The sequence below is a fragment of the Aotus nancymaae genome, unplaced genomic scaffold (genome assembly GCF_030222135.1).
Source record: "Aotus nancymaae isolate 86718 unplaced genomic scaffold, 86718_ANA_hifiasm-v0.15.2.pri h1tg000002l, whole genome shotgun sequence".
Lineage (NCBI taxonomy): Eukaryota > Metazoa > Chordata > Mammalia > Primates > Aotidae > Aotus > Aotus nancymaae.
In genome coordinates this window covers 6,872,180-6,891,827 of record NW_026988413.1, presented here as the reverse complement: position 1 = coordinate 6,891,827, position 19,648 = coordinate 6,872,180, and the positions used below count along the sequence as shown (strand labels likewise).

Genomic DNA, 19,648 nt, shown 5'->3' with positions numbered 1-19,648 from the left:
ACCTCAGCCTCCTGATTTGTTGGGACTATAGGCATGTGCCACCATACCCAACTTTGTTTTTGCATTTTTTGGTAGCGATTGGGTCTCACTTTGTTGCCCGGGCAGGTCTTGAACTCCAGGTTTCAAGTAACCATCCCACCTCAGCAAAAGTGTTGGGATTACAGGCATGAGACACAATACTTGTCTATGAATGTGCTTATTGGCATCTAGAATGGTAAAGCTTTTCCAGAAACTTTTTGATTTATTTTGCACAGAGCCACGAGAGAAATCACTATCTATGACAACTCTATCCTTATGTAATTTATTTCTTAAATAATAAGACTTGAAAGTAGAAATTACTCCTTGATCCATGGGCTGCAGAATGGGTGTTGTGTTAGCAGGCATGAAAACAACATTTATCTTCTTGTATATCTCCATCAGAGTTCTTAGGTGACTAGGTATATTGTCAATGAACAGTGATGTTTTGAAAGGAATCTTTCTGAGCAGTAGGTCTCAATAGTGGGCTTAAAATATTCAGTAAACCATGTGTAAAACAGATGTGCTGTCATCCAGGCCTTGTTCCATTTCTAGAGCAGAGGCAGAGTAGATTTAGCATATTCTTAAAGGCCCTAAGATTTTCAGAATGATAAATGAGCATTGGCTTCAACTTAAAGTCACCAGCTGCATCAGCCCCTAACAAGAGAGTCACCCTATCTTTTGAAGCCAGACATTGATATCTCTAGCTATGAAAGATCCTAGATGGCATCTTCTTCCAATAGATGGCTGTTTAGTCTACATTGAAAATATATTGTTTAGTGTAGCTATCCTCATCATCTGTCCACTGTGACATTCTCTCTCTTTTGATTAGTATATTTAGACAATTCATATTAGAAGCGATTATTAATATAGTTGGATTCGCATCTTCCATCTTTTTAACTATTTTGCATTCATTGCTTTTTTTTCTTTTTAATTGGACATTTTATATGATTCAGCTTTATCTCCTTATCTTATATGAGTTTCCTATTCCTAAAAACACAACTTACAGTTTTGGAAGTTAGAAGTCTGAAATGGGTCACAGGGAACTAAACTCAAGGTGTTGGCAGGACTGTTTCACTTTTTTGAGGTTCTGGGAGAGAATCTGTTTCCTTGCCCTATTGAGAAGCCACCTGCAGTCCTTGACTTGTGGCTCTTTTCCTCCATCTTCAAAGCTGGCAGTAGGTCACATTCTCACATTGCATTACTCTGATCTCCTCTTTTGCCTCCCTTTTTCACTTTTAAGGACTCTTGTGATTATATTGGGTCTACCCACTTAATCCAGAATAATCTCTGTATTTTAATGTTATCTGATTAGCAACTTTAATCCCATCTGCTACCTTAATTCTGGAGATTAGGATTTGTACATTTCTGAGGGGACCATTATCAATTATAGCATATTAATTATACTTCTTTTAAAAAGTTTTTAAGCTCGGCACTGTGGCTTACCCCTGTAATTCTAGCACTTTGGGAGGCTGAGGCAGGTGGATTACTTAAGGTCAGGAGTTCAAGACCAGCCTGGCCAACATGGTAAAAGCCCACCTCTACTAAAAACACAAAATTAGCCAGGCAAGGTGGTGCACCCCTGTGATTGCAGCTACTCGGGAGGCTGAGGCAGGAGAATCATTTGAACCCAGGAGGCAAAAGTTGCTGTGAGCCAAGATCGTGCTACTTCCAACCTGGGTGACAGAGTGAGACTCCATCTCAAAAAAAAAAAAATTCTAGCAGTTACTCTAGAATCTACAATATACATTTTATTTTATTTTATCTATTTTTTTTGAGATAAAGTCTTGCTCTGTTGCCAGGCTGAAGTGCAATGGTGAGATCTTGGCTCACTGCAACCTCCGCCTCCCAGGTTCAATCGATTCTCCTGCCTCAGCCTCCCGAGTAGCTGGGACTACTGGCACATGCTACCAGGCCCAGCTAATTTTTGTATTTTTAGTAGAGACGGCATTTTACAATGTTGGCCAGGATGGTCACAATCTCCTGACCTCGTGATCCACCCTCCTCAGCCTCCCAAAGTGTTGGGATTACAGGCATGAGTCACTGCGCCTGGCCTATTTTTTAAATTTTTATTTTTTTTCAATTGGCATATAATTATATATATTTATGGGGTACATAGTGGTGTTTCTATACATACAATGTTTCAGTTATCAGATCAGAGTAATTAGCATATCCATAATCTCATACATTATTTCTTTGTGTTGGGAACATTCAGTATTCTCCTTATAGCTATTTGAAACTGTACAATATGTTATTGTTAACTGTAGTCATCCTGCAGTGCTATAGAACACTAGAACTTATTTCTCCTATCTAGCTGCAATTTTGTATCCTTTAACAAATCTCTTCCTATTTCCTCCCTCTCCCCTACCTTTCCCAGCCTCTAGTACCCTCTGTTCTAATTTTTCTATGAGATCCACTTCTTTTTTTTAGCTTTCACATATGAATGAGAACCCTTGGTGTTTAACTTTCTGTTCCTGGCTTATTTCACTTAATGTCCTCCAGTTCCATCCATGTTGCTGTGAATGACAGGATTCCATTCATTTCACAGCTGAATAGTATTTCATTGTGTATATATTCCACAGTTTCTTTATCCATTCATCTGTTGGACACCCAGATTGATTCCGTATCTTGGCTATTGTGAATAATGCTGCAGTTAACATAAGGATACACATGTCTCTTCGATATACCAGTTTCCTTTCCTTTGGACAAATGCCCAGTAGTAGGATTGCTAGATCATATGGTATGCTATTTGTAGATTTTGAGGAACTTCTATACTATTTTTCATAGTGTACTAGTTGACATTCTCACCAACAGAGTATAAGACTTCCTTTTTCTCTGCATCCTCCCCAGCATTTGTTTGTTTTGTTTTATTTGTCTTTTTGATAATAGCCACTCTAACTGGGATGAGATGATACCTCATTGTGGTTTTGATTTGCTGTTCCTTGATGTTTTGTGATAATTGAACATTTTTCATCTATTTCTTGGCCATTTGTTTGTCTTTTTTTGAGAGATGGCTATTCAGATCATTTGCCCATTTTTAAATCTGCTGTTTTTTTCCTGTTGAGATGTTTTAGTTCCTGGTATATTCTGTTTATTAGCCACTGTTTGGATGAATAGTTTGTTTATATTCTCTCCCATTTCCGTAGGTTGCCGTTTCACTCTTGATTGTTTCATTTGCTGTATAGAAGTTTTTTAGTGTGGCATAATCCCCTGTGTTCGTTTTTGCTTTTGTTGCCTGGGCTATTGAAGTTGTATTTATAAAATATTTTCCCAGATTAATGCCCTGAAGCATTTCCTCCGTTTTCTCTCAGTAGTTTTATAGTTTCGGGTCTTACATTTAGGTCTTTGATCCATTTTAAGTTGATGTTCATGTAGAGGTGGGAGGCTAGTTTCATTCGCCTGCATATGAAGATCCAGTTTTCCCAGTACCATTTATTGAAGAGACTGTCCCAGTGAGTATTCTTGGAATCTTTGTCAATAATCAGTTGGCTGTAGATGATGTGGATTAATTTCTGGGTTCTCTATTCTGTTCCATTGGTCTGTGTGTCTGTTTTTATGCCAGTACCATGTTGTTTCTATCACTACAGCTTTGTACTATATTTTGAAGTCTGGGAGCATGATGTAGTTGGGCCTGCCCTGCACGTGGGCAGATGGGCTTCAGAAGCCAGAGCTACAGGTACTGGCAGTTGGAATTCAGAACACCGTGCAGGATGGCAATGCTCAACAGGACCTGCAAACAACAGCATCTGCTATGTGGATTTACTGGACTTGGTTAACAGCATGAGCTAGGATCTGGCGATTTGTTAAATCTGTCAGCTTTCTAAACCTATTGAGGCAGTACTCAGAAATTAATTTCCTATACAGTTCACTGTGTATGGAGAAAAAAAAATTAATTTTCTGAAAAAGGCCTGTGCTGGGCATGGTAGCTCATGCCTATAACCCCAATACTTTGGGAGGCTGAGGTGGGAGGATCGTTGGAGGTTATAGTAAGTTATGATCGTGGCACTGCACCCCAGCCTGGGTGATAGTGAGACCCCAGTTTCAAAAAAAAAGGCCCAAGATTCTGTCACATTTTGATTTGCTGATGTTCTTTTTGGCAATACCTAGCATGCACACTTTGAAATGCAAAACAGCTTTTTAGAAAATAGCCCTGGCTGGCTAGCCATGGTGGCTCACGCCTGTAATCCCAGCACTTTGGGAGGCTGAGGCAGAAGGATCATGAGGTCAGGAGATTGAGACCATCTTGCTGGCTAACATGGTAAAACCCCATCTCTACTAAAATACAAATATTAGTTGGGTGTGGTGGCTCATGCCTGTAGTCCCAGCTACTTAGGAGGCTGCAACAGGGGAATAGCTTAAACCTGGGAGGTGGAGGTTGCAGTGAGCTGAGATGGCGTCATTGTACTCCAGCCCGGTGACAGAGCAAGACTCCATCTCAAAAAAAAAAGGAAACTGGCTAATCCTAGCACTTTGGGAGGCCAAGGCTGGTGGATCATAAGGTCAGGAGATCAAGACTATCCTGGCCAACATGGTGAAACCTCATCTCTACTAAAAATACAAAAATTAGCTCCGCGTGGTGCTGCGTGCCTGTAATCCTAGCTACTCGGGAGGCTGAGGCAGGAGAATCCCTTGAACCAGGGAGTCGGAGGTTGTAGTGAGCAGAAATCCTGCCACTGCCCTCTAGCCTGGTGACAGAGCAAGACTCTGTCTCAAAAAAAAAAAAGAAAATAAAATTGCCCTGGCCTTGTGCTTCTGAAATGACCTGAGTAACCTAGTTTAAGCTAGTTGGTGCTTTTCTAAAAGCATCAGAGAATTTACAACATAGTAAAGAATTGCTGGGCTGAAATTTGGGAGATGATAGACGTGAGTTTCTGACCCAGGGCCACTTTTGCCCAGGCTGTTTGCTGTTCTGGAAGAGCAGGTGAGAGGGTGAGCAGTGTAGTTAACTGACTCACAGGAGGAGAGGAACAAAAACTGGAATCTAGGACTTGCCATGGGTAAGAATCCTGGTGAGCCTACTGGGTTAATATTGAAACCTTGAGAGGCTGCCATCCAGAATGCCCGTGGGCTGGGCGTATGCCAGCCTTTGCCTGGACTGAAGCTGTGTGGGGTCACCTGGGGGTTTAGTAATCTCAAATGCTGAAATGGATTGAGGTGATCTCAAATTGCTGGTGACCCCAGTCACCTAACAGAGGCAGATGATGAAAATCCTCTCCAGAGGAAGATAACATCGCATGCCTCAAATTATTTCTGAAATGATTTTTCAAATAGAGTGTTCACCACACAACCAAGTCAGTGTAACCAGGCCCACTGGGAGACAAGCTGAACAGAACCCACACAGATAACAGAGGATAGAAACAGCTTTGTAGACGGTGGAATTACCAGACAGAGAGTGTTATGTTTCTTATGTTCATGGAGATCAAAGTTGAGTAAAAACATTTCAACAAGGAACTGGAAACTTAATATAAAGGGGCAAACCGGAAAAACAACTAAATACTAGATCTAAAAACTACAGTACCCAAAATGGAGGATTCAGTGGATTAAACAGATTCGATACTGCTGAAGAGAAAAGTAAGGCCCTTCGAGATCAGAAGAAACCTCTCTGAAGGGGGCAAAAGGCTGGACAACACTGAAGAGACTGCAGGAAATAAACTCCGTACCTGGATGTTTCAGTTGAAGATGCTGTAAGAGAAAAAAAAAGAAAAGAAAGAAAGAAACTCCATCCTGAGAAAGTCTGACATATGTGATTAGAATCCTAGAAGGAGAAGAGGGAAGGGGATAGAAGGAATATTTGTTGAGTTTTGTTTGTTTTTTGAGATGGAGTTTCGCTCTTTTTACCCAGGCTGGAGTGCAATGGCGCAGTCTCGGCCCACTGCAACCTCCGCCTCCTGGGTTCAAGAGATTCTCCTGCCTCAGCCTCCCAAGTAGCTGGGATTACAGGCATGTGCCACCACACCTGGCTAATTCTGTATTTTTAGTAGAGTTGGAGTTTGTCTATATTGGTCAGGCTGGTCTTGAACTCCCGACCTCAGGTGATCTGCCCGCCTCAGCCTCCCAAAGTGCTGGGATTATAGGCGTGAGCCACCATGCCAGGCTAAAAGGAATATTTGAATAAATAATGGCAGAGATTTTTTGAAGCCCCACGAAAGATGACAATCCACAGAATTTAAGAGATTCTAAATACAGCATAAGGTGGTTTTTAAAGTGTTCTATTTCTAAGTAATAGTCTGTGATTTATTTTCCTTAGATTGGGTTTCCTTTCTCTCTTCCTTTCTAATTTTAGCAGTGGTTTTCAGAATTCTGCTGAGAATAGGTGTTTTTCTAACAAGTGATGATTTACGTGTTTTTTAAAGTCACATTTGCAAAATAAGTTATGTGCTAGAGTTCCAAAAATTTTGCTTGGGCAAAAAGGATGCAACTTGTGTTTTGATTCAAGACCATGAGATAAGAACATCTTAAAGAAAAGACAAGCTCTCCAGACCCAAAGGATTATTTTATAATGCAGGAATTTCAGGCATAATGGTCGCTTAGGGGGCAGAGCCCCTCACTAGCACCCCTCAGTCATGGTTTATAGGTAGCTCCTACTCTGTCTCCCCCGGATGACTAGGAAGAATGCCTCTCACAGATGAATGGCATACTTGACACAGGAAAGATAGTATGTGTAGGGTGCAAGTGAAGACCCTTTCATTAATACTACTACTATTAATAACTATATATAACAGCTGGACACAGTAGCATGCGCCCACAGTCATTTTATTTCAGTTTATTTTGTTTTCCTTACTTTTCTTTTCTGCCTCATAGAATTAGGAGGTAGAAACTGTTGAGTCTTATCGACCTCATGCTTGCTCCATGAGGCTACGGTAGCTTTTACCTTCTTGTCTCCCACTGGTCTGTAGTGAGTGAGAGCTGCTACTTTCTACTTGGGCATTCATTCAGACAAAATTTTAAAGAATAGTGGCTGCCCCAGCAGCTGCCCCAGGTTTTTTTTCTTTTCGGCATTTGCCACATTGTTTGTCCTTTTAGTTTCCTTTCCTTTGTGTTTGATTAAATTTGCTGCTTTCTCCCATCAGCATTACCTTGTGGGTTTCTTCTGCATTTGAACACAGTGTTAGACATTTTATGTGTTACATGTTCTTTTTGATTGTCTTACACAAAAGAGATTCATAAATATCAGGGATATCTGAGGATCATTCCCAGGGAGCATATGATGTCTGGAATTTGCTCTGGACCTTTCCTAATTCAATAATCTCCTTATGTGTAATTATAAACTACTGTTGGTGGCTATGTTTTCTTCTAGTTTTCAGGGTCAATAAGGAATGAGAAAGAATAATGTGTATTTTTATGTTGTCATCACCTGGTAATTTCACAGGGGTGTGTAGGTACTGAACTGTTGTAAATTAATATTTGTACTCACATGACTACAGCTGAGTTAAAATGTGAATGTGTCTCTTATGGACAAAGCTAACAAATATGTGCTGTTTGACAATTGACAATTTGGAATACAGAATATGCTTACAAGGAAATAGCTGGAAACTACTGAAAGGTAAATATTTAAATACATTTTAAACATCATTAAATATTATGAAAATTATGTTATACTGGTAGAAAACGGAAGCTGTCCTGCGAAATAGAATTGTCTCATTAGTCTTGTGGTAAAAGATGGACGTTAAAAGGTAGTTAAGAATTTCAGACCAGATAATGATTCGTAGAGGCAAAACTTCAAATTGTGCTTTTAGAACATTTGTTCATACTCAAATGTTATTCTCATATTTTTGACAAATTAAAACATTCTTTCAGTGTGCTTACCATTCGGTTTTCTTTGTGCTTGTGGGTGTGGAAATCCCCTTTGCCTGTGAGATTAAGAGAATAGCGTATCCTGTTTCTTTCATAACCTTAAAGTATTTAATCTTTTACATAGTTGTTCTTATATTTTCAAGTTAGGGAGTTTTTTCCTGAGAAATTTTTTACCTCATTTATTAAATCACTACCTATTCCTTGTAGAAAATGTTTTAAATAGAAGAAAGAACAAAGAAAATTAGCCATAATGCCACTAACCTGAGTCTGTTAATTTTTTGATAGTTGCCAAAAGCAGTGTAGTATTTTGTAGATACTGTAGAGAGATGAAAATAAGTAGTAGATTATACAGCAAAACATTAATAGTGGTGAGACTTCTGCTGATTGTTAAAGTTTCTTTTTTGCTTCTCTGTATTTTCTGAGTTTTTAGCACAATAGCAAAAGCTATTAAAACACTAAATGCTGGCCACTAAACAGTGGCTTACACCTATGATCCCAGCACTTTGGGAGGCCAAGGCAGGCAGGTCACCTGAGGCCAGGAGTTCAAGACCAGCCTGCCCAATGTGGCAAAATCCCGTCTCTACTGAAAAAAATACAAAAAATTAGCCTGGTGGGTGCCTACATTCCCAGCTGCTCAAGAGGCTGAGGCAAGAGAATTGCTTGAACTTGGGAGGCGGAGATCACGCCACTGCACTCTAGCCTGGGTGACGAGTGAAACTTCGTCTCAAAAAACAAAAAAACATTAATTGCCAGCACCCTGAATGTTGCCTCCCCTGTAGAGCTTCTACTGTGTTCCTAGTATATTAGCCTTTTCTTTAGGATTATTTAATGATTTTCATTAAATCATCCAGAAACGATTTAGATTTCTGAAAAATGTTAGGTTGTTTAGACTGGAAGATTAGTGGAATTAAGCCGTTATCTGTAGAGTGACATTGCATAACAGGCATTGTCTTAGTGACTTTTATGTAATTTAACTACTTTATGTATGGAGCACAGTTTTGTAGCTGGTGTGGACTGTGTCCTCTGTAAATAGAGGACGACTACAAAAAGCATTTCAAAAGGAGCCTTCTTACCTCAAAGCGCTGTATTGTGCTGTTGAGAAATACTCCTCAAGCTAATCTGATAATGAAGCCGGAATGTGAATTGGGTGAGCTGAGATTTTAGATCTTTGTAACCTAAATAGTTTGCCACAAAGCATTTTAGATATGACAACAGTAGATGTAAACAGTCATAATGAAAATTTGCTTTTTGAGCAGATTAAAGTATGTATGTGCTTAAATTGTTATTTGCATGTTTTTGTATATACATTTTTCTAGTTTTTCCTGGATTGCATAGTTACTCTTCACCTACAAAGATGACGTCAGCTTCCAGCCCTGCCTCCATAGCACTCAGTCTGTTTTCTTCCTCTTCTTAATGGGTATCAGCTTTTTAAAATGGTTTATAGGGGATGCTAGAAACCAACCCTGTACTTTACTTTGTCTTTCCTGTTTTATCCTTGTTTTATAATGTAGGCAGGTATGTGTATACTTATGTGTAGCATCCTATATATACTCTCATGTTTTTTCACCTAGCAACATAATTTACAGGTCAATCTATAATTAGCAATTAACAAAGATACTTTCCTTTTTATAGCCGTGTATTGCTCTATTGTGTAGATAGTTCTTAGTTTGTTCAACCAGCCCCTTATTAATGGACATTGCATTGATTTTAGCCTTTTGCTATTACCAATAGTCTTGTAGTGAATAGGCTTATGCATACATTGTTTCCTATTTTTACCATCTACGGGATAGATTAATAGAGGCAATATTGCTAAGTCAGAGGGTAAATAGTGTATTTTTGCTTGATGTTGCTAAATGAACCTGCATGGAAGGTATACCATGTATGAAAGTTTCCTTACAGCCTCACTCTCAGAATATGTTGTCAAGCTTTCAGATTTTTTCAGCTGAACAGGACGGAGATGATATTTCAGTGTAATTGAAATTTGCATTTCCGTTAGTATAAGCAAGTTTGAGCATTTTGTCATATAGCTGAAAACTATTTGTGTTTCTGTTTTTGTGAATGGCTCATAAGGTTGTTGGTCCTTTACTTTTAGAATCTCTATTTGAGATTGTGGCTGACAAACTCTAAGGTGACCCCCAGTAATTCCCTCCCCTGCAGTGGGGATGGGTCCTGTGACTTGCTTGTAACCAGCAGAGTATAGCAAAGGTGATAGAATCTCAGTCTCTTGATTAGGTGAGGTCATATGACAAAGATAAGAGGTCACTCCTGTGACTACAGCAACATTACAGAAGACTGTCTTAAGCAGACCAGAGTAGGAGACTCCTCAGGGTTGGCTTGATGAAGTTGAGGGCCATACTGGTGAAGCCCTTGTGCTAAGGAACTTCAGGCAGCCTGTAGGATCTGAGGGCAGCCTCCAGCCAACAGCTGTTTAAAAGCCAGGGCCTGGCAGTCCTGAGCCACAAGGAACTGAATTCCAGCAACTTGAGTGAGTTCAGAGCAAATTCTTCCCAGTCAAGCCGCCAGGAGAGAACACACCTTGGCTGACATCTTGTTTGTAGCCTGGGGGACCCTCAGTAGAAGGTCCAGCTAAGCTGTGCTCCCCCTGGAATTGGCTTGTTCTGCAGTGGGGCTCATACCCGCCTAGTTTCTTTTCCCAGGTTTGCCTGGCTATTCCCTGCTTATTTATTCTTGTCCAGATGAACTTTATCATTAACTTGTTTAGCTCCAGAAAAAAAAATCTGATAGTATATTTAACTGTGTAGCACTTACATGTTAACTTAGGGAGAACTGATGTATTTATTAGGATTCTGTGTCATTTTGTCCAAGAATATGGCATATACATCTTTATATTGGTTCAAGTCTTCCTTTGGGACCTTTTAAGAGTTTCTCATTGTTTTCCTTATAAATGTTTTATACATTTATTGTTAAGTTTGTTCTTAGTATGTTTGCCTTGATACTTATATACAGGAGATTTTTTGCAGGGGAGTTAAGTCTTTGTCCTTTTCGACACCAGTGTTATGTTCATTTCATAAAACAAATTGGGAGGCTTTCCTTTAAAAAAATATTTGACTTAGTAGCATTAGGATTTCCTCTAACACTCCTCTCTGTGCCTGGTGGTTTGTTTTTGTTGTTGTTTTTTGTTTTTTTCTTTAGTGTCTTTGCTTTTGAGGTTTTTTGGGGAGCTCTTTTATGACTTTCTTCAGGACTGGGGTCAATTTTAATAAGTTGTATTCTCTTTAAAAGTTATTCTCTTCTAGCCAGGTGTAGTGGTGCACACCCAGCTATTCAGGAGGCTGAGAAGAGGATGATTTGAGCCTGGAGTGTGGAGTTTGAGTCTAGCCTGGGCAACAGAGGGAGACCCTGTCTCTAACAACAACAAAAAAGTTTTATGTTTTCAAGTTGATTTTGATAGAACTATACAAAATTACCTCTTCTTTTTAAAATTTCCTCTCACAGTGTTTTCAGATTTGTTGTTAAGAAATGATGCGCTGAGAGGAAGACTTGGGACTTTTGCTGGCATGTTGAGTACTTGGTTTCATAATGAAACTGATTAAACTGGTTAGCCATCTTTCTTGCCTCTCCTTCACAATAAACATTTATTTCCCAGATGTGCTCTGCTCACATTATACTCTTCTCTAAGATTTCACATTACACGGAATGTAAACAATGCCCTTTCACTTCTTCTGGAACAGAAATACACTTCAAAAATTATACAAATAAGTATTTATTAATTGTTAATACTAAACACTATGCTAAACATATGGGTCTGAGAAGATGGAAATGATCCCTGTCCTCAGGGGGCTTGTTTATGGTAAGTATAGCAGTGCTTACCTACAGGCAGATTGTCTGCTGGACTCTCTCTGGATCACACGTCTGTAAAGGATGACTCTGCTATCGTTGATTGTCCTCCTCCAAAACCACATCTCATTTTCCAACCGTGACATTTCATCTTTCTGGTTCTCTCTCTCTGGTAACAACTCCAGTACTTATTTAGCCACACCAGGCCCTCTCATCCATTGGCCTACTCACATCTTTCATCCTGCCTCATACTCGCACATCCTCACATCTCTCCTTGCCTGCCTTAAATCTGTGATTGGTCATTATAATCATCCCACTGCATATACCTTGCCCCATTCCTGTACTGTCGTACCTCCCTGGCAAAAACCCAATTCTCAGCTTCCAAGGCATATATCCTTGAGCAGCTACCAGACCATGACAGAAGAAAAACGTAAAGCCATAGTGACTTGTCTCACTTTAATAAATTCAGGTTCACAACTGGTTAGTCTTTTATTCATTTAACTTTGAAAAACATATTAGTTGATATCTAACTGCTGAAGTTTTGGCCCTATTAACTATTCAAGTTTATGATTGAAAGAATTTGTCCATTTGTTGTTTTGCATTAGTAACCTTAGATACTTGTTTTGACTCTTTTCAAAGGCTTTCAGACTTGGATATTAAAGGCATGGGTAACTGCCTTTAGAAGGGATAGCAAATAGTACGAAACAAAAAGATTTTGTTGTGTAGATGCTGGATTCGTTGTTTGTTAGTGTAGATTAAAGTTTTAGCTTTTGATTTTTGTTTGGATGTTTTAGTGTCTTTCCTTAAGCAGGTGAGAAATTTATTAATAATAGACATCTGATTTTTTTGCATTTCCTTCTCTTTTTTTTGGAGACAGAGCTTACTCTGTTGCCCAGGCTGGAGTGCAGTGGTATGATCTTGGCTTACTGCAACCTCTGCCTCCCAAGTTCAAGCGATTCTCCTCCCTCGGCATCTGAGTAGCTGGGATTACGGGCGTGTGCCACCATACCCAGATAATTTTTGTATTTTTTTTTTAGTAGAGACAGGGTTTCATCATGTTGGTCAGGCTGGTCTTGAACTCCAGACCTCAGGTGATCCACCCTCCTTGACCTCCCAAAGTTCTGGGATTACAGGCGTGAGCCACCACACCCAGCCCTAACCTCTTGACCTATCTAAAAACAGATAGTGACTTTGTTGCTTCTGAACATCATTATGCTTAACTGTATAAAAGAAATGATGGGATTTTATAAATTCATTTTATATGTTTTTAAATTTAGCATGATTTACTATGTAAAAAATACCCTCTAAAGAATTATAATATGGTTTGAGAGAAAGAATAACATCTGCTTGATACAGTTGTTAAGGTTATTCTGTGAAGAATCTGGACAGAGATGGCCAAATCCTGTTGATGAGGTCTTTGAGTAGAAAATGAATTTTCATTTTGCCCTTAGGTGCTGCCAGGTAGTCAAGAGGGAACCTAAGAAAAGTAGTTTCCTTGGTTTTTGTTTGTTGTCAGTCAATTCAGTAAGATTAGTCTCCCTGTTTTTATCACAAAGACCATTATTTAAGTTTTGAAATTGGACAGTATATTCCTGAGTTGTTTCTTGTACCTTTTCCAAAAATAAACATGGCTGTTGTTCTGAGCTAGTTTTTATACTGTTGTTGAATAAGATGGTCATGACCTCTATGCATAGCATTAAGGTATTGCTTAGCCCAGACTAGATAGTAACAGATTTGTTGAGAAATTTGCAAGCATGTTGCTAACCATATTACAGTAATTTTTCCATTTATTAACAAACATTTATTAAACTTGCTATATTCTACGCACTAATTTAACCTCCACTGATAGACAAAAGCTCATGTCCTATTGGAGCTTACTTCCTGGTATGGGAGAAATAAACAATCAATAATAAATTCAGTGAATAAGTGACTATGTATATGTAAGGTGGTGATAAATTCCATCGAATAAGGAAGACCAGGCTTAATATTTAGTGGCTGCGTTGAAGTTTTAAAAGTAGGGTAATCTTGGTAGGGCCTTACTGAGAAGACGATATTTGAGCAAAGATTTAATGGCAGTAAAAGAAGTCAAAATTCCTTGGGAGAAAAAGTATTCTAGACAGAGTGAAGAGCCAGTGCATAGTCCCTAATGGGGTGTAATTGAAATGTCTGACCCACAAGGAGATTAGTGTTTAGGATAAAATGAATGCAGAGAGAAGGTAGTGGGAGAAGTGATCAGACAGGTAATGCCAGATTACGTAGGGACTTGTAGGAACTTTGTAAGGAACAGATGGGTGATCATGTCTACATTGATATTATATATTAAGTCTAGATCTAATGACAAAAAATTAGTATTTCTTCAGTTTCTACTATATTCATCCTATAGATTCTTATCAGGATTTTCTGTGGGCCATTCATTGTGCCAAGTGAAGGGAAAACAGTAAACAAGAAAACAAACAGCAAAACAAGCCACAGTCCTTGTGGAGATTATCTTTGTGTTTTGTGTGTCAGTCATTGTATCTGACACTTGACATATTTTACCTCGTGTAATTCTGAGTATTTCAAAGTATCCTGTAAGATAGACAATGTCGTTAATTTGGAATACAGTTGATGAGAGTGAGGCTAAGAAAATCTGGTAATGTTTTCAACATTGCGTAACTGATATATGGCAGAATCAGATTAGAATTCAGTCTTGTCTTTTCATTATACCATTGATTCCCATATCTGGCTGTGCATCAGGTTGACTTGGAGGCTTGTTAAAGCTAAAGATTCCTTAACCTTACCTCTGGGAATTCCCATTTAGCATAGTTGGCCTGGAGTCCTGGGAATCTGTATTTTTAATAAATACTCCTAGGATTTCTGTACTTCGAAACTACTGCCCTCCATTATTATATTTATGGTAGTGTGATACAGGTGATTATGGGAACCTTTGTCTTGCTTCTATTTTTAAAGAAAATGGGTTTATTGTTTCATTGTTTAGTATGATGTTTGCTGCAGGATTTTTAGAGATGCTCTTTGTCAGGCAAGGATTTCCCTCGTTTTCCTAGTTAAGAATTGAGTGTTGAATTATAATAAACTTTTTATCTCCATTGATCAAACCATGTGTTTTTTAATTCATGAAGGTGGTAGATTATGGTAAGTTTTCAAATATTGGACCAACTTCAAGTACCTGAAGTAAATACAACTTGTGCATGGTGTATTCAGTTTTTAAAACATGGTTTTTTCAGGATTTTTTTTTTAAGATTTCTATAATCTCTCTGAGATTGTCTTTAACATTCTTTCCTCAAACTGCCATTATTTTGATATCAGGGTGGTAACAGCCTCAGAAAGGGACATGGAGAATATTTCCTCATTTTCTGTTCTCTGAAGGCCATTGCATCTGTCTAAAATCATCTGTTCCTTAGATATTGGTAGAACTCACTTTCAAAATCACCTAGAAATGTCTTTACAATAGTTTAACATTTAAAGGGACTATCAGGCATCCAAGTTCCTGATTTTCCAGAGCCAGTGTTGTGCATTTATGTTTTTCTAGGAATTTGATCATTTCACCAGAATTTATAAACAGTACTCTTATTTTAAATCTGCATCTATATTTATGCCCTCTTTCTTATTTTTGTGTTATTTGTGCTTTTTTTCTTTGTATGTTTTGCCAGTGCTTTTGTAAAATGGGGTTTTCCTGCCCACTCCGTAGACAAGATCATACCCTGAAACCATAGCATTGCAGTCAAGAAAGAACTTAATCCATGTGAAGCTGGCCCATACAGGAGAACTGGATTATTACTATATCCGTTTTCCTGGAGTTTAGGGTTTTTATGGACAGTTTGGTGGGCAGGGGGCTAGGGAATGGGTGTGGCTGATTGGTTGGGGTTGAAATCATAGGGGTGTGGAAAACAGTGTCTGTGCACTGAGTTCGCCTCTGGGACCAGTTGAGTCGTGAGTCACAAGCCTTGGTAGGATCAGTCTGAAAAATATCTTGAGAAAACAATCTTAGGTTCTACAATAATGATGTCATCTATAGGAACAGTCAAGGAAGTCACGAATCTTGTGATCTCTGGCCACATGACTCCCAAGCAGTAAGGGATTATAGAAACGACACCTACATTTCAGTGGAGCTTAGGCCCTTCCGGTTCCCATTAGCATATTCTTGCTTACAAAGGTGGTTTTCAGTCACTGATCAAGAAAAGGGGCTAGTTTTAGGAGGAGTCTATTATCATCCTTCCTTCTAAGTTAAACCGGAAACTAAATTTTTTCCAAAGTTAGCTTGGCGTACACCCAGGAGTGACCAGGGACAGTTCGGAGGTCAGAAGCAAGATGGACTCAGCTATGTCAGATTCCTTTCACTGTCGTAATTTTGCAAAGGCAGTTTCACATTGTTAATTTTACTGAGCTTTTAAAGAACCATCTTTTGTTTTCTGTTGTCTTATCTTCATTTTCTATTAATTCCTGATAATGTTTTTATTCTTTTATGTTCCTTGGGTTTATTCAGTTATACTTTCTTAATTCATAGTTTGTGGTCATATTTTCTAATGCAAGCATCAAAAGCTATAAATTAAACCATATCCTGTGAGTTTTTAAAAAGTTGTATTGTCCCTACTTAGTTCTGTAGAACTCTCTTTGATGTTCATTTGCACATTTTGTAACCTTTTTAGTTACTTTGTTATCATTGGTTTTTAGTGTACTTGTGTTGGTCACAGCATGTGGCTCCTTGACCTCACTGGTCGCACTACTCAAGAGCCTTTGCTGTTATTCCCCGCACCCCTGGACATCTCTTCCCCAGATCGCTGCAGTACTCACTACTTTATTTAGTTTGCGTCTTGACACAGGTATCACGTTCTCAGGGAGGCCTTCCCTCTCCATTTTCCTGAAGCTTCACACACCTTCTACTCCCTGTTGATCTTCCCTGCTTTATTTGTTCTCCTCAGCACTTGTCACTTTCTAATGTATTATTTAACACCATGTTCCCAGCTGGATAGAGAAGGAAGTAAAGCCATTATGGACTGTATGTATAGCTGGGGCCGGAAATAGAATTAAATGGTAAGGAGAGTGCAAAGTGCCTGGACTTTTCCTGTCATGAGGTTGAAGAATAGGGGTAGATGCAGCTGGGGAGTCAGGATTGTGGTCAGAGAGGGAGTTTTTGTTTGTTTGTTTGTTTGGTTTTTTTTTGTCCGAAACGGAGTCTCGCTCTGTCACCCAGGCCAGAGTACAGTGGTGCGATCTCAGCTCACTGCAACCTCTGCCTCCCAGGTTCAAGCAATTCTGCTACCTCAGCCTCCCACGTGGCTGGGATTACAGGCACGCACCACTACACCCAGCTAATTTTTTGTATTTTTAGTAGAGACAGGGTTTCACCATGTTGTATAGGCTGGTCTCCAACTCCCGACCTCAGGTGATCTGCCCACCTCTGCCTCCCAAAGTGCTGGAATTACAGGCATGAGCCACCATGCCCACCTGGAGAGAGAGGTTTTAACTGAGAAGTTAAGAGGTCATCACATCAGTCCTGGATGACAGTGAAATTGAGGGTAGGGCAAAGTTTCTTATGTGGAGTTTAGGTAAAGGTGACAGTAGGTGACAGCAGGAACACTAACCAAGACATTTGGAGGCAGGGTTGGTCATGGTCCAATATGATGGTGGGAATCGGGTTAAAGAAAAAGACAAGCGACATCAGTGTCCATCTTTCATAGTGGCTAGTGGAGCAGCCCTTGCTCTCTTCATGGTCTGTTATGGATGGTTCCCTTTTGTGAGGGCCAAGGAGCTCATGGTGGAAGCGGGAAGGCTGGGAATGCTTTGAGGAAAACCGCCTGTAAGCGTGAATCTTGCTATGTGAAGAAGGGGTTGGCTCCCTAGGTGCCTGGTTGACATGGATTGAGAGCAGCCTGTCTGGTTAGTCTTTAGGATCTCATAGCCTTTGGAAGAAGCAGTACTTTTGTTTTTGTTGTTTGTTTACTTGCTCTTTGCCTACCCCTAAGCAGACATTTTAGGGAGCTATAATGTCTGTTTCACCTAAGTGTCACTGCTCTGTACATTTTTTGTTGCAATATTTTTGTTATGAAGTTGCACACTGCATTTTTTTTTTGTCTTTTCATTTGCCCTGATGGGCTTCCTTGCTTAGAGAACATTTTCTTCTACTTGAAGTATTTGTGTTTTTCTGTTTATGTCATTAATTTTAAAAGCGCCTGCAGCTGACATAGCAGTGCTTTCATTGGTGTTTGATTTTCCTTTGTATTATCATCATTTCCAGTATTACTGTTGATGGGAGTTTTTGTTTGGTTGGGTTTTTGTTTTGTTTTGGTATGTTACTGTTGTTTTGCTTTTTGTACTTTTTAAGTGACTTGTAGTGGAATAAATAGTCCTTGATTGGCAGACAGTAAGAAACTGAACTGTTTACTATCATCTAGGCTTATGGCATAACCTTGTACAAGAGAACCTGATTTTTACAGTTGGGCTTTACTCATGCTGATTTGCTTTGTCCTGATCTTTAGGGACAATATCATTTTTAAGATTATTTTATGCTGTAGAAATAAGTAACTTACAAGCAGTATCTGTGCAGTTTTCTTATGTATCTACATTGCTTATAGGGTTTCTCTGCCATAAGTCTGTTTAGTGAGATGATTTATTTTTTTTTTTGAGACGGAGTTTCGCTCTTGTTACCCAGGCTGGAGTGCAATGGCGCTATCTCGGCTCACCGCAACCTCCGCCTCCTGGGTTCAGGCAGTTCTCCTGCCTCAGCCTCCCGAGTAGCTGGGATTACAGGCACGCACCACTATGCCCAGCTAATTTTTTGTATTTTTAGTAGAGACGGGGTTTCACCATGTTGACCAGGATGGTCTCGATCTCTTGACCTCGTGATCCACCCGCCTCAGCCTCCCAAAGTGCTGGGATTACAGGCTTGAGCCACCGTGCCTGGCCAGTGAGATGATTTTGTATATGCATTGGGCTCCTTAGAAATAATTCCTTAGGAAGTTGTGTTAGCATCCATGAAGATCAGATATCAAAAAGCTTAGGAAAAATTGCCAGGCGCAGTGGCTTCACGCCTATCATCCCAGCACTTTGGGAGGCCGAGGCAGGCAGATCACCTGAGATCAGGAGTTTGAGACCAGCCTGGCCAACATGGTGAAATGCTTTCTCTACTAAAAATACAAAAATTAGCCAGGCGTGGTGGCACACACCTGTAATCCCAGCTACTTGGGAGGCTGAGGCAGGAGAATTGCTTCAACCCGGGAGGCATAGGTTGCAGTGAGCTGAGATTCCACCATTGTACTTCAGCCTGGGTGACAGAGCTAGACTCTATCTCAAAAAGAAAAAAAAAAAGCTTAGGAAAAATTGCCGATTGCTGTTCAGTGCCACATTGAGTTCTTCTTGCCTTGTTTTAATAGGTGAGGGAACATAATTTCTTGAACTCTTTATTTGAAAATAACTTAGATCTAGAGTGGACAGGGGCAGGCATAACCTTTGATTTGAAAGTAGAACTATTTTAAGTTTGCTTATATTTATTTATTTATTTTTATTGTTTTGAGACGGAGTCTTGCTCTGTTGCCCAGGCTGGAGTGCAAGTGGTGCAATCTTAGCTCACTCACAACCTCCTCCTCCTGGGTTCAAGAGATTCTCCAGCCTCAGCCTCCCGAGTAGCTGGGATTACAGGCTCCCACCACCACTCTTAGCTAATTTTTATATTTTTTGTAGAGACAGGGTTTCACCATGTTGGCCACACTGGTCTTGAACTTCTGGCCTCAAATGATCCACCACCTCGGCCTCCCAAAGTGCTGGTATTACAACCGTGAGCCGCCACACTTGGCCACAGTTGCTTATTTTTAATAACAGATTTTAAGATCTTTGGGTTAAAAAAAGAATCTTGCAGTTGTATAGTTGGAAGGGACTTTAGGTGTCCTGGTACAATACATGTGGTACTTGTTATTTTCCTTGTGAAAAGTTGTAACCTGACGAGAAAAAAAAGCAGGCCAGAACAAAGGTGAAGAAGTGTCCATTAACATGGGCAAGTGAATAAGTCAGCTATTTTACTGCCATTGGTTCTCTGAGCATTAACCCA

General features: G+C 39.7%; 1 protein-coding gene across 1 annotated transcript in view; it reads left to right on the top strand.

Moving 5' to 3' along the window:
- GALNT11 (polypeptide N-acetylgalactosaminyltransferase 11) overlaps positions 1-19,648 on the top strand; it is a 74,431-nt gene that overhangs the window by 26,124 nt on the left and 28,659 nt on the right. The gene's annotated exons all lie outside the window — the stretch shown is intronic.